This window comes from Trachurus japonicus, chromosome 4 (genome assembly GCF_045865225.1).
Source record: "Trachurus japonicus isolate A0001 chromosome 4, Traja_1.0".
NCBI classification, from domain to species: domain Eukaryota; kingdom Metazoa; phylum Chordata; class Actinopteri; order Carangiformes; family Carangidae; genus Trachurus; species Trachurus japonicus.
This window is the reverse complement of record NC_140910.1, coordinates 22,486,403-22,498,316: the sequence shown is the minus strand read 5'-3', so window position 1 is coordinate 22,498,316 and position 11,914 is coordinate 22,486,403. Positions and strand designations below refer to the sequence as shown.

Here is an 11,914-nt window from a genome sequence, read left to right as displayed (position 1 = left end):
GAGGAGGTAGAAGGGGATACTGGAGAAAGATTGAAAGCTGAACAGCAGCAGATCATGGAGAGGGACAGGGTGGAAAGAGAAAATGTAGAAACACAGGTGAAGTGGTTAAGTCGTAAAGGGAAATATACAGTAGGCAGAAAAAGGGAGGAAGATAGCAAAAGAGAAAGGATGAAGAATGATGATAAAGAGGATAGAAACATTTCTATACCATATGTATGACATTTTGTATTTCTCTTTAACTCTTTGACTGCCAAAGACGAGTTATCTCGTCTTAGCGAATCCAAGCGTAGTCTGCCAAAGACGAGATAACTCGTCTTAGCGTTTTTTTAATGGCAACGCCATGTTGAATGTCTTGCCCTACTCCTCTGTGAAGATCAGACTTGTATCATCAAAATAAAGTGCAGAAAAACACATTTGGATTGAGAGATATAAAAACTATAGCGTGTTTTTCCCCCCTCACGTAGCGGAGCGGGTGTCTGACTGCAGCGGCGCCGCTCCGTGACACTCTGGCCGCCGGTGAGAGCTTAGGGGGCGGCGGCGGGGCTCATGGCGGCTCGGCAGCTCCGTGCAGCTCCGTGATACAAAGCACAAACGTTAGTAACAACAACCCCGTCGATCGCTCGTCGTTAGTCATCAAGAGCGTTTGGAAAGTCGCCAGATTTTGCGAGAAATCACTCAGATAGCAGCTTGAAAATCCCCGATCTAGTGTGGATGAGGAACGGACGGCGCCGGCGAACGTGACGAGGAGAGCTAAAGGTGGTGGGAGTGTCTGTTGTGAGCGTACATGTCTGTGGCTGTGAGTTCAGGGGGCACGTCAGCCAGAGCTGCTGTGTGTGTGTGTAGATGTGTGTGTGAGACAGAGAGAGTGAGTGAGACTGCTGCCTGCTGACCAGAGGAAGCTGGATCTGATCTAAAGCGCCGTGTTTCGGCTACAAAAACCTGTCGAACTGATCCGCGCGCGCGCGCGCGCACACACACACACACACACACACACACACACACAGACACACACGCACGCACACACACACGCACACGTATGCACACGCACACGTCACGTACGCACACACACTAAAAAAAAGAAAATAAAAAGTTGTAACTCAAAGAAAAGAAGGAAAAAAGGCTGCAGTAGTGTGTGTCAGTAGCTAAATATTTTGTCTATTGTCATCAAAAGTCATTTGTCAGTGTTGATTTAGTTGTTGTTTACAAGAGAACAACTGTACAGATGTTGAGGCATCACTAAAGCAAAATATAAAGGAGCCAATTGTACTGGTTCACCTGAAAATGACAGCCGACACAAAAACCTCTTTTTCTCAAGATTTTGGTGCCAAAATGGCATTTTGGGCTAAAGTAACCTATATTCAACCGCCAATTTCACAAGACTGGAACAAGATAGAAACAAACAGTTTTTTTTTCTGGAAACTAGAGACCCTCATCTTTCCTTTGATGGGTTGAATGTGTATGTAGTAACAGTACATAATATATGGTGGGTCTACGGAAATCAGTCAAAAAGCTGGAAAATGCCTGGCAAGCTGGAGGAAGCTGCTGTGAGAATGGCTGGCAGTCAAAGAGTTAAATAGCCATAAAGGTTGTATATGAATATATTGTATGTAATGTAAAGTATATATTATCTTAGCACAAGAAATTGGTGTCGTTTAAAGCATGGTACACTTCTTGCCATTTATGCACGATGCTGTGAAAAATGATCATTGCATCAAACTATTGTGTGATGCAAAGCTTAAAGGACTATTTCCATTCAAACACTTTTAAGAGCATGCCATTTTTAGATGCTTTGCATGTCAGAACTTCATATCAAACATAAGAAAAAGGGCTGTTCTCTATGTATAGTCATGGAATAAAAGTCTGTATTTATTCCTCCTATCAGAAAGAACTGGATCACTTACAATTATACAGCCAAACCCAGAGCAACATCCCGGTCCAGGCCTCCTCAATATTCATAGCCAACACTATATCAGGAATTCCCTTTTATTTCCACAAATGGCAGCACTCGCCTCACTTCCTCTTTCCCTTTCCATCCTGCCACTCTCCTCCTCCTCCTCTTTCCGTCCTGATTGAGAAAGGACCACCTGACCCTCTTTTGAGGTGGGGAAGTCATAATTGGAGGGGAAGCCAGTTCCTGCCTCAGTGTGCTAATGGTGGAGCCTTGCGGCACCCACCAAAAAGCCTTTGATGGCATAAGGAGGACACACTCATCCACTCGCACACTAACACACCCTCATACATCTTGCATGGCCTGCTTTTCTTTGAAAACGTTGTGGGTTGCGGCCTGATAGCTGACAGGTGTTAATCTCGTCATAGCCCATCGTGTGTCCTTATAGTGAGTAATGTGCAGTTTTAAACATTTCTTAAATATTTATTGGTCCATTTTCAAGGCAGAGGTTACACACACTCCAGTGACTGTGTAAGGTTGTACTGCTGGATCATCCAGTCATCAGATTCATGCTCTGGAGGCCATGAATATCAGTTAGCAAGAATCATAGCTTCTCAGTGTGTATGCAAGTTCTTGTTTTCTCATTTTTACGCAGATTACGACAGGATAAAGACAGGATTTTAACATGTTGTTACCTTCTGTTGAGCTGTTGATCTGGTGCTAAATGGCAGCAATAGTGTTCACCAGGAATTGTGCGGTTGCTGGTACATGATTGGTTAATGCAGTGCTTTGCTAGCCTGCTTGCTGTCTTGTTTGCACTGCAGCAAACAATGCTTCATCACTTTGTTTGTCACTGTGTCCTTCACTCAAATGTATGAGGGGCTGCGTTTTCAACAGACTGAATGTCGGTGTGAATTCAGCCTTAAGAGATATTTTCTGGTTAACAGCCTGGTGTGTTAGTGCTTTGCCGTCCTATGATTTATTCACCGGGCCCTTGAGTCGCCCAATGATCAACGCTTGATGCCATCTTTGATGTAGTTTAAATGGGCAGAAAGTTATTAGTTAAATAATTGAAATACCAAATGTGGACATGTAAATAACACTTTTTTTCATGTCCTGTCAAGAAAGTTACTAAAAGGTCAACTCACTCACTCACTCGCGAGTGAACTCTGGGTTGTCTTCACTCATGGCACATTTTTTTGGCTTCTCAAAATGACCGAACCACAAAACAAAGGGCAGTATAACACATTTCTGTTATAGTAGATATACTCTTGGCTCTAGCGTCCAGCTGATGGCGCTGGCAACAGCCTGACATTAGGGACGGTCTGAGGTGGGGTGGGATTTCATAACAAGCAGGACGCCAACTTTTACTTTCTCTTTCTTTGGAAATCCGAAATGATGAACAAAGACACTGAAATGCAAGTTTGGTATGGGGTGGATGCTGAGGAGTGAATATCTCCGGTGTTGTACTAAAGAGAAGATATCGGTAACGATATTGACTATTTATCAGAATGACAAATGTAGGTAAGAGACAAGGACATCCATGATCTAATTATCCTGGTTCACACGCTTACTTAACTTATTTACAACAGAAACTCAAAGTATCAGGTTGTTGCAATCAACACCCTGCTGTTTCCTACTGATTAGGTTTCAGTCAGTCACTTCTCTCCAAGCCACCCGTACTGTGTAATGTGAGTTAGCTATAAATCATAATGAATGGGCACATGTAATAATTGATCGGGGAAACACAGGAGTGATGTTGCAGAAAGTACCTACAGTTTCACAAGAGAACAGTGAGAGCCTCTCAGCAGAGCGTGCAGAGGGGACTTGACATTTTCGTCACAGCACTGTGCCTTTTTTATTTAATGAATGGCACCACCTCTTTGATTTGGCTTCACCTCCGTCCAGTAACAAAATGGTTGCAGGTTCAGCCTCCTCTCTTAATCCTCAACCGGTCACTTACCTGCCCCCTCGCTGCAGGGGGGCCCTTACTGCCCTGGGTAAGAGTGTTGGAAAATGCCCTAAAATGCGGAAGCACGGGAAACCTTCATCAGCTGCTTTTCAGCTGGTGATTGCCATAGGTAGGCAAGCCTTTCTATCCATCAGTGGGCACTCGACTGAGAGCTTTCTCTTCCATATTTTTTAAGTGCATCGACTCTCCTGAATGTGCATAGTGGTTTTCACCTGGTTGGGAGCGACATTCATCTCTCCACTCTCAGTTTGAAATAGTCTGTTTTTTGCCATTGTTCCCTTTTTCTCCTTCCAGTCCCTGTTGCATCATCACTCTCTTTTTGTCTGAGGAGCCACTTTGTGAAATCCCACCTCACCCTGGAGTGCCATAGCATCTCTATGGCTAGCACCAACTATAAAGAAAACAATTTGGGTCAGGTTTGTTATTTGTCTGCTTGACCTGACCATATTAGCTTGATGATTTGGCCTCTCCTGCTTCTATCTGCCTGGTCAGGAAGAATTTTCTGTGGTGATGAGATTAAATTGCGTTTTCTTATTTTAATAATGGATATTTGTAGCTTTATCGTGCTCATGTTGGTTAAAACATTGCCCAAAGCGGCACTTTTTGAGCCCCTTTTGAGTCCAAATAGTATTAGTCTGTGAAGCGATGCTGATGATATGGATGACTCAAGTGTAAACGATGAGCTTTAATTTGAAAAACACAATTTAAGACCAAAACTACCAATTTGTTTAATTAATTCAATTGTGTTCCACATTTAGACATGAGCCCCTTTACACTTCACCAGACTGAAAAAATCCAAGATGGATGGAAATATACCAGAATCTTCCTTTAAAAGCCATCTCTGTTGGTTCACATTGCTTGTGCCTGTTGAAGTGAGAGCATTTTTAAGGACCAGGTCCTGACTTATTTAAAGAGCTGGTTGTTTGGGGAAAATGTCATATTTCTATTTGGGTTAAAATTAGGGTGAAGGTTAAGGGCAGCCATGTTGCTGTGATGCTTAAGGGGGTGTGCAGAGGGAATGCATTACATCATAAATAATACAGGCTCTAATAAATATAGTAATACAAAACTGTGTGTGTGCAACTGTGCATGAATGCATTTATCTGTGTGTGCGCGTTGTTGTGTGTGTAAGAGAGAGAGAATGCCAGCCTTCCCTATAAGTAGGCCCAGCTGCCAGCCTCCTGGCTGAGGTAAGCGTGCTCAGAGACCATTTATGGACCAACACACAAGTGTGTATGTACACACATAGATACACACCAGAGACACTGAGAGGGCATCAGCATTGGATGATACAATACATGAAGAGGAAAAAATAACCTTGGCAGCAATGTATACCTGGGCAAATAATATATAAAAGCAAAGCTGTCGCAAAAGGATACGCATCTTTAAATAACTGTTTATTTTATTGGATCAGCTAGATGTTGGTTACTCAAGATAAATTAAATAGCACTGTTTTAACACACACTATTATTTATAGCAGCCATCAATGCTGAGGAGAACAGTTATCTCAAAAGATGATTTTTCTCATTCAGTTGGGATTGTAGAAGGTTTGGAGGCTTAAAAGTCTTCAGTATTTAACAAGTAAAAGAGCAGGCGTGAAATATTAGCGTAGAATCTGACAGATAGACATTTAGATCGACAGCATCCACTTCGGGAGCTCAACTGACAGCCAGTTATTGATTCACGTTAACAACTGCAATGATCATTAAATCTGTGATTGATAAACTACCGGCAGTGATCTACAGCAGCGCCTCCCTCCTTCACCTTTTCAATCTCTCCATGCCTCATGATCACAGGCACTGAATAATTTAACAGCAGTAGCTGTAGAGCAAATATGTCATAATGACCCGCACTGAATAATCCAAATTAGACATACTATAGGCTTTATACACCTGCATTGAAGCATGTAGGTAAATAAAGAATTGGAATGGTCTTAACTTCAGTCTGAGCTGTTAGTGCTCAACTGTGCCAGCAAAGGTTGTTCAGTCTTTCTTCCATACTGCCATGTGTGAGACTTTATCTGTACATTACGGGTCTCTTTCGTGTCTCAAACTGTTTCTGATCCACTGCCGTTCCTCTTCTCCATGGTCAACACCGCTAGACAACAGAGCTCGCCACAGCTGGTACCTTTGAACTGCAGTTTGTATGAAAAGGGTTTCTATTGTGTCTGAATGGAGCTCATTAAAGTATCGGCTTTGGAACCGCTTCAATCCACTTTCCTCACCGCATCGCTAAAGGAGCATCTAAACAGTTTTTTTTTATATCAGTTCTATTCATCTTTTTCTTTTCTTTTCTCTTTTTTATTGATTTGATATTATTTTCTCTAATTTTCTTGCCTTACTGTAGCTGTTAATACAGAGAGGACAAAGACAAACACCTTGACAGACAGTAGAGGACAAGCATGTTTTTTTTACTGTTAACCTCCCTGCAGACCTCAGGTATTGAAGCTCTGCCAGCAGATGTACAGCCAGCTTCTCTAATTTTCTCTCAGGGCATTTTAGCTGAATTAAATACCATAAGACAGTCAAATTACCCCCTTGGCTCTTTAGCATATTTCCTCCTTCCTCCTACCTCCCCTCTTTCACTCTTTCTTTCTCTCCGTCTATCCTGGGGCAGTGTTTCCCACAGTAGCAGACTAGGCCTGGCTGTGTTAGGCAGTTATTTAGTAGTGATGGTCCAGCAGTTTGCCTCAGGCCATCACTGATATGGCGAGTTCTTCCACTGTGGCATTTAGCCTGGCTACACTTGTCAGGACAGGAGGAGGGGGACTGAATGAATGAAATAATAATCCTGATAATAAAAGGCAGCTGTGTGTGCTGCTTGCTGGGCTGTGTAACCAGCGTGTCGTTTGAATCTCTCTAATTATCACTTAGTCAGTAACGAAATAAATCAAACCGAGGAAGGTGAAAACATCACTCTTTATTTTAATAATGTAGCCATGACAAAGGCTTTTTAGGATTTTTTTTTTTTTTTTTTGTGGACAGTTATTACCTACCCACAACATCAGACTCAAATAACCAGTGTTGTGCCACAGCCAGTTGATTTCACCAGCAGTCTTCTCTATACATAAAACTAGTGGTGATCGGATGATAAACCTGACAGGATCCTGTCTATTGCACTACGTTATACACTTAACATGCACTTTACTAGGAACACTTGTGCACCTGCTTATCATGCCATTCTCTAACTAGCCAATCATGTGGAAAACAGTGCGTAAAATCATGCAAGTTAACTATAGCAGTCCACTCCACAGGCCCTATAACTGGACAGGCAGGGCATTTTAGCTGAATTAAATATCATGCAGGTGATCTTAAAGGGATAGTAGCATTTTTTAAAAGTGGGGTTGTATGATCTACAAATACCCCATAAGTACTTTAATTGCAGTAGAAGACTCTCTGCACTCCTCCCATTAGCAACGCCAGCCCAGGCTCCCTGCCCAGAGATTTACAACATACATTGTTGTGAATGGACCCAAAGAAACGGCCTATTTTCACGGCCTAAAAGAGGTTTTACCTGGAAAAAAAATACACAGTTCCATTGTTCGCTATAATATAATTTTCTCCAGCCCCTCAAAGTGCAGGAAAAATGCAGTTTTTATTTGGACCTAACCAACTCATGTATCCCTCCGCCCTGGGTTAGCGCCCACTGATCAGCAGTTGGTTAGGTCCAAATAAAAACTGCGTTTTTCCTGCACTTTGAGGGGCTGGAAAAAATTATATTATAGCGAACAATGGAACTGTGTATTTTTTTTTCAGGTAAAACCTCTTTTAGGCGGCGAAAATAGGCTGTTTCTTTGGGTCTGTTCACAACACTGTATGTTGTAAATCTCTGGGCAGGGCTATGGGCTGGCGTTGCTAACGGGAGGAGTGCAGAGAGTCTTCTACTGCAATTAAAGTACTTCGGGGCTATTTGTAGATCATACAACCCCACTTTAAAAAAATGCTACTATCCCTTTAACACATTCCTCTGAAGGTAATGATGGATGACTGGAGTAAATCGACACTGCTGCTGATGTGCTTTCTTCACCATGGCATCTGTGTAGTAGACACGGTGTTGTACTTGCTTTGCGACCATGCTTCTGATGTATGTGCATGGTCTGCATTACGTACAGTTGCTGTGCATCCACCATAAAGTGATTTGCTTATAGGGGTGCCGCTCCCTGAAATCACAAGGAAGCTGGTAACAGTATGCTGTTAAATTGACAACAGCTCCAGTGTTGCTTTTGCTTGTCCAAACTATGTACACCGATAGATACAAAGCATGATGTAAATGAATTAGAAATGTATATTTGGATTCCTTTTCATAAAAACTGAGCCAACAATGCTAGAATTGAGATTTAACATTTATTTGTTTGCCGATAAAATAAGATGAAATTCAGTCACTAGCATATTGTTCACAAATTGTTTAATACCAACCCTTCCTGTCAGTTTGAGTATGTAATCGTCAGTGGGACTGACAGCCATCTAACACCACATCCCCAGTTACAGTTGAGTGTCTCCATTGTCTCTCTAGATCTTCCCAAGTGAACATCAGGATTTAAGAGGCACTGTGTCACTATGGTAACCATGAATATGAAGAAGCAACAAGGTTTCACAGAGTTTATTTGAAGATTATAAATAGGGTGCAATTAAAATGGATGTTAACGCTGGCTCCAAAATAGCAATCTCGTCAGTCTCGTCATTATTCCTTTGTGTACGCTTCTATTTTGAAGATGCAGGGGGAAGGAAAACGGAGGCAGTGAACGACGTCTAATCTAATGTCATGTGTGTTGGTTGTGTACGCTCCGGATGAGGGGGGCTTCTTTCACACGGACCCACCCGTCTAAACATACAGAGACAAGACGTCCCATAACTTTGTACACTTCCACACACAAGAGTCTCTCTGTCTTTTCTTGTGGACCCTCTGACCCTCCACTCCACCTTTATCATCCCTCGGGGTCTTCTGTCCCCACACAACAGAGACGCGACTCATATCCTCCAGGAAAAACCACAACAACACAGAAAATGTCAGATACCTGGGGGGATGCACTTTATCCGTTGACCTCTTTCAATGATGCTTTGTGTGTGTGTGTGTGTATGTGTGCATGTGTGTATGTTCAAGGGCCAATTTATTCCCTTCCAAATGCAAGTTTTTGTTATAGTTTGTTTAGTTCGGTGCAGTAGAGTATCTCCGTTTGTCATTTTGCAAAGCTAGGAACCCAAAATTTCCAAGGCTAAGCATAATATTTAATATATATCTTATAAATACTGTCATGTACTGTACCCCACATTGCATTTGCAACAAATAGGTTTCAACACTATGATTCAATCAACACAAGAACCAGCAGCATAAAAGCCATTGAAAGGTGTCAAATGAGTGGAGTTTTTGTCCACTCTTGGAAGAAACTCCAATAACCAGTAATGTATAGAAACGCTTTGTCATCTTGTTTGTCCAATGAGGAGAAATGGGCTCAATGAGCTCAGAGTCTTTTTTAATTGTTCAATATTTTACCCCCAAAATTTGAGACAGACAGTGAAAAATAAACCCAGATCTCAAAAAGAGTGTTGTAAAAATATCTAGGTGTCTTTTAGCATCTAGTTACCAGGCAACTGATGACAGGATCAAGATGCTTTTAAGGCCTTAATCAGTTTTGTTTCCTAATTTTAACTATACCTATAATTTGTTTATAGAGAGAGGTGAAGAGAAATTTTAACCACAGGTTCCAGTCTGAGTATAACAGCTTCGTTCCCCCTCAGCTCTCTGTTGTTAAGTGAAGTGTTTTCTCCAACCTGTTTGCTTATCACAAATTTCAGCGTAAGCAAAAATTTTAGAAATTTCGCCTTTTTTGCCTTTCTGCCTGAACACTGCGCCTGCACTTCCCAACTCGGCTAATTGAAATGCAGAACCAGCCGGACCATTAAAATGCCACGGCAGCGATACAGAGACAGATGAATTTGCAATCTGCCAGGCGGGCCAGCTGTTGCCCCCCCCTCTCCCCTCTCCCCTCTCCCTCCCCTCCTCTTCCCCACAAACCTCCAGGGAAGCCTCCAGAAACTTCCTCGCCAGCAACCAAGGACAAAGGCCTCAGGGGGAGCTGGTTTTTAATTACTGGGCTGCCGTCCTCTGAATATCACACCAATAGATTATCTCACTGCGTCCCACTGAAATGAAGAGGAATGAGGAGTGTTTCGGGGGAGCCAGGTGTGTCAGCAGAGGGGGTGGTGTCATTATTACACCCGGCTGTCTGATGGTGTTATGACTAGAGGCAAGACTTTGAAGTTATAATACAGTCTGTGGTTTCTTGCCTGACATACTTTCAGAATTAGCACCTTTCTTTGGAATTTAAAACAAAATGGGGCCGAGACATTTTTCAGTTTTAGACTCGAAATCTTCGTTAATGTGGCATTTTGGGATTTTTTTTTTAAAATGACTCTTGTATTTGCATCCCAGGACCTCATGTTTCTCGAACCTCAGAGGAATGTTTTGGAGAGTTTTCAGACAAGCAAGATGGCAAATTCAAAGTAGGGCTGAACAATATTGGGAAAAAAAAAAACTGATGATGATGTGATTTTTGTGTCTGTAAAAAAAAAAAAAAGACTAATAGGCCCGGGCAACACCTCACTGCTTCATTTATGGTACTGTGTGTTGTGCAATATGGATATCGCACTTAGCCATCTTGCGATTTTGAAAACACCTTGATTAATGTTCATCCCTCAAAATTGTTACACATGGCTAATTGAAAAGGATATAGTTTGTTACTTATTCAGCCCAGAGGGTTTTCCTCAAACCTTTCTAAAGGAGACCTGAAGGTGCCACAGTGGAAATTAATGGCAGACCTTTAAATTGCAGGGAAAGCATTTTTATGTTTACATTTATAAGGAGAGGCTTGCTGAGCACACATTTTTACCCCAACAGTACTAATATCTATAGCCATGCAGTTCCACTGGTCAGCAAAGGGAAACCACATGGGCTAACTAGTCTTTACTGTAGCAGTGCAGCAGGCTGAAGTTTGGTTGGTGCATCTCATATGGTGTTGTTGCTGTGATTCTGCTGTAGTGACACCACCTGAGGAAGATGCCTCCTTACTCTCTGAAGGCAATCAAACATGTGACTGAAATGTCAGGAAGATTATGAGAGCACACATGAGTTGCATAAGCTGGATAGAGAAGCACATACAAGAGAGCGTGTGATTTGACGTGGCTTTATTCAGAATTGATCTTCTCTTCTGTGATTTGAACGTATTTGAGGTCCAGAACGAATCAAACAAAGCGGCTTCACACTGAAGCAGAGTATTTCTCCAAGCGGTTTTGAGACAAAGATTTCATGTGGACGCCCTCCCTGGAGGAGCTCCAGGGTGCAGCCCTGCTACAGACGTGCTCTCTAACACACCATCCTGCTGGGTTCATCACAGCTTCTGCTTTCTAACATGGCCCATAATGCACCATTCCCCGCTCTAACCGAAGCCAGGCTCGCATGGCACAGCACTTGCTTTGACGGCTGTGTCAGAGAAGAAATATTGGATGATTGAATATGAATGGGATAAAACTGTTAAAAAAAGAGAAATGTTTATACAGTACATAATCTCTCAGTAGTTACAATCCAAAAACCTGTGTTGGTTTAACACTGTTGTGACCCAGCAGCCCTCCGCCTGCAGCTCTCACACTTCACACACCAGCTGGTTACCGCAGCTTCCCATTGTTGAGAATATTCTTGACAAGGGATTTTAACTGATGTCCAACTAAATGGATGCAGTGGTGTTGGTTTGTTTGTAGTTGTCCGAATATGTTCTGGACCAAATATAGTGTCTGATGCTGTAATGCCGTTTTACTGGTACAGTCCTTTGCTACTTGGATCTGAAATTGCTCATACTGTATGTATTTCTTCTTTTCTCAGACACTGTGTTTTGGGATTATTTAGATGTTTCAAATAATACAATCGGCTGGATAATAGGGATAAAATTGTCATTTTAAATCACAATAATGAATTTTGATTTTGTGCAGTTTCTTGAAAGTCAGTGGATGAACAAAACAACCAGATAACGCAGCCAGAAACATGTCTGTTTTAAGTTAATCCAG

The 11,914-nt window shown here is 42.1% G+C and overlaps 1 protein-coding gene across 3 annotated transcripts in view; it reads left to right on the top strand.

Moving 5' to 3' along the window:
- rabgap1l (RAB GTPase activating protein 1-like) overlaps positions 1 to 11,914 on the top strand; it is a 120,600-nt gene that overhangs the window by 56,879 nt on the left and 51,807 nt on the right. The window lies entirely within an intron of this gene.